The following is a 4104-nucleotide window of genomic DNA, read 5'->3' on the forward strand; positions in this document are numbered from 1 at the left end:
GTAGGGAAGGGCAGTTGGGACATCTGCCTTGTAAACAAAGTAATGTAGATGAGAAACAGCTTCACTGACAAAAGACTACCAAACATTAAGCTCCAAATTTGTTTATCAAGAAATACAAGAAGTCAAGCTGTTCTATTCCTTGTTTGTTGGAAATAAATCAGTTCTGCTATTTTCAGTCTTCAAAAAATGAGTAGGAACAATCCAAACTTGCACCAAACAAACCTCAACTTTTCTTCAAGGAACAACTGAAAAGCTCCCTTGTATTCCTTAGAATAAACATTGCAGTTGAGCCATACCTAGAAATCGCATTACTGACAGATGTATTTCATACCAATTTAATCATTCACTTAATCATGTGCACAGATACACAAGTCAAATCTCAAAACAATGTTAACCTTCAAAGCTGAAAGTTCATATTAGAGTCTCCTTGTTAAGTAGACAAGTTGGTGTTAAATTGCTGCTGCAGCTCTGTGCAGGTGGATCTCAGAGTATTGGATTCCTTCAGATTGTGCTCCCAGATAGACAACCTCTTGATGTATATTACAGTAGTGCAACTATCTGGTGAGCTCAAATGAAAATAAAATACCAAGTAATTTAATATCTGCAGAAGTTTCACAACAGAACCTGGTCTTGCATTTTCTCTTGAAGCTAGTGTTCTAGAGAGTTCTGTTTAGCTTCCAAGGAAAACAAATCTGCATGTTTTTAGGTCAGCTGCCAAAACGTTTGTCTCATATCCCAAATAAAACCTACAGCAAGCAGTATCAGTTGCTGTGAGATGTCATCTGATGTGGGAAATACAACAGTTGCAGCACAACATTTTCAGCTCTGAAGACCAAGAGTCTTTCTGGGTTTGTTTTTGTTTCCTTTGTTGTTGTGGGGCTGTTTTTTTTTTTTGGTGGTTTGCTGTTTGCTTGTTTGTTTTTTTACATATGTAGTTTACCCCAAATATAATCTATATTGAGCATAAATGACAAAGCTAACATTTTGTAAACTTACAAGGTATGGAAATATATCTGTGCTTTGGCTGCTCTGTCAAATGCAGTAGGATGCCTTGGTTGTTGTACTTCAGCACTAGGCAGACGCAGAAAAGGAACCAAATCTATCAACCCCCACAGCCTACCACCTCCATCAGAAAGCAAGCACTTCAGCCACCTAGACAGCACGTTTTTTCAGATTCTCTCATAAAGTAAATTACTCTGAGAGCAATTCCTCCAGACAGCATACTCCAAAGTTGTTCCATTCCTGTAGCGAGTCAAAACAAACTACAATTGTCTTTTACTCCAAAAAAATGTAAATTAACTCTCAGCCTGCAATACACAAAAAGAACTGACTTTCCCAAAGAGGAAGGGAAAGAAAGCAAGTAAATTAAACCTCCTGAGCCCCCACAGAATTCAGAGGCACACCACGTGAGCACTGAAGGGCACTGATCCCTTTGGTAACTGGAGACGAAGCAGAACCCAAAGCAGCATCATGTGCCCGTGGAGGTCGCTGGGCAAGCCAGCTGCACGCTGCCAGGGCAAGTCTTCATCAGCCCTAAGAGCTTAGTCTTCCATATTCAAGGTTGAAGTTGTAAACACTTTAATGCTGCAAACTAATATAAGCAAGCCAGGTGCCTCACCACAAATTCTTAAAATAATGTGAAAGTCATTTATACTCTAGCTCTTTTAAGAAATGTTTAATATCAAGGACTAGTGTTTGCCTCAAACACATCACTGAAGTGGAAGAGAAGGGGGAAAATTTAAATATTAACCTTTCATTTTTTAAAAACCTGGCATTTCCACGCTTGGTACACCTCCACATTATTCAGAGGTGCCCTCTGCTGTTGAGGAAAAAAAAAACAAAACATAAAAATCTAGTCAAGTCATAAAGACAAAAAAAGACATCAGCTCACGCAGTTTTGCTGAAGACCAACAGCAAGAGCTTCTAAAAACTCCACCCGTACCAACATCATCCCTAGAGAAATCTGCTGGAACTTTGTGACATTTAATTTGCTTTAACTTCTACAAGCCCCAAACCCTTGAGAATATGGTGCTGCATTTCCTCTGTTCCCTGCACAGGGAAATGCTGACAGCCAACACACAGCAGCACAGGAGCAGAGGTAAACCATGGCAAGTTACAGGGAAGAGCAGCAGTGCAAAATGAGACACAAGAGACGCATCAAGGGCCAAAGAGCCACACCACTGCATCACATTCCTGCACTCAAACAGAAGTCACAAATGCTTCCATCTCTGCTCTCCTTTAAGCAGCATTTACCAACATATGCCAGGATGCAACATGTTGCCAAATTTTTGGCAGCAAACTAGACCTAGGCAATCACCACAACCCACCACCCAGCAGGACTGAGCGCTGCACATCACGCTAGGATAGTAACTCAATGCGCATCTGCTCCTGAAGTCAGGATTTCACGATCCATGGTGGCTCACAATCCTCCCAGCAGTGCCACCAGGTCATGCTGTCACCTCTCCTTTTGTTCCCTCCTATGAAAGAGCACAGCATGGTAGTTCATGCACCTTGGAGGCAGCTGACAGCAACTGCTTAGATTTGTAACCCAGGGAAAAGAAGTCAGTGGACCACAGAAATTTCACAACCAGTCGACAAAATAAACTTCTTATTTCACTTCTTTAGTTTCAAAGAGCAGATTTATACCAACCTAGCTGGCTGAATATGTGGCTATGAATGTAACCCCACATGATGAAGTCAAGTGTAAAGAAAGAATTTTTTTTTTTTTTTGTGTGATGGCTGCTAAGACAGCAAAACCAAGCACCAAGCACTTACAATTCAGAACATCACAAAACTACGACTTCTTGAGCAATTGTGCCGAGCAGGCATGTTTAAAAATTAAGCACACATGATCATGCTGAAATACACCATGTAACCTAAGAGCTGCCCTCTTCCCAAGCTAACTAGTCTTCACTAAATGACCAGATGGGATGATGTTCAAGTGTAAAAACTTTTAAGTGGACAAAACTTGTTCTTTCAGGCCTTGCTAATTTGAGGAAAAAGCATGCAGCCTATGACGTAGTCTAAAAGAAGCAGGAGATACAAACTGCATTGCCTATAAAGCAGAAAACAAGGCAATGTAGTAGTTAGACTGCTTCTAGAATGTGTGCAGCTTCCATACCCTAGAAATTTAGAGCTCAGAAAAAACAGCTCACTTGTATAATATTCATTAGGTGTTCAACAATTGTGCTTGTGTCTCCTTTGATCTTGCTTTGCATCAGCATGTCAAATCTTTGTAACACTCATGTTGTCCCAGACAACTTAGCCACCCAAATAATAAGCAAAATTCAGTATACAACACAGCCCTATTGTTGCTCCAAAGTTACACTTTTTGCCACCACAAAAGGTTTTTCTCCAATAAAAAGATTACCAGAACTTTGTTGTCATTATAACTCCTTTCAACAAGACTATTTCTTACCAAAAAAGTTCTACCCAAGCACCAGTGGTTCTATGGGAACAAATGAGTTTCTCATGCAAATACTTTCATTATTATAATACACACAAATATATATATATACACATTATGTAATTACAAGTTTCAAATCAAACATATCTGACGACTTAATATTCAAGGCAAAAAAATTTTAACAAGAGTAGATTAATAAAACAATACTAAAACGGTGTTTCATACAGCCAGGTGTGCTGCCACTTACATTGCCAGGAATACAAATGATTTTCTTTTTTGAGCAACTACTTTGTGCTTTTAATTGCATTAACAGAAAAAGTAGTGGCATATGTGACATGATGCAATCTTGACACCATAATCCTGTTGTCAGAGTACAGGGTCTCCCATTACCAAGTTGTTTGGGCTGTGGGTTTAGAGCACAGGCCTTCTGGAAACAGTGCCCTTTGTTACCAAAACAGACCACTCAACTCTTGCTCCAGTGTTTTCTTTTCCCCTCTTCTGCTGCTTTTAAACACACAGACACTTCCATTCACAAGAACTGTAGCATTTCTGAAACAAGCCTCTACAATCATCCTTGTTTTCAGTAGAAAAGACTTCCTGAAGTGTTCCTCTACCACTGTCTGTACAGAATCTGAGAATATTTTAACTGCACTGGACCTAAACAATTACAGGCCTCCAAGATTTGCCAACAGCATTCA

Source organism: Chaetura pelagica, unplaced genomic scaffold (assembly GCF_000747805.2).
Source record: "Chaetura pelagica isolate M959 unplaced genomic scaffold, ChaPel_1.0 scaffold47, whole genome shotgun sequence".
Taxonomy (NCBI): Eukaryota; Metazoa; Chordata; class Aves; order Apodiformes; family Apodidae; genus Chaetura; species Chaetura pelagica.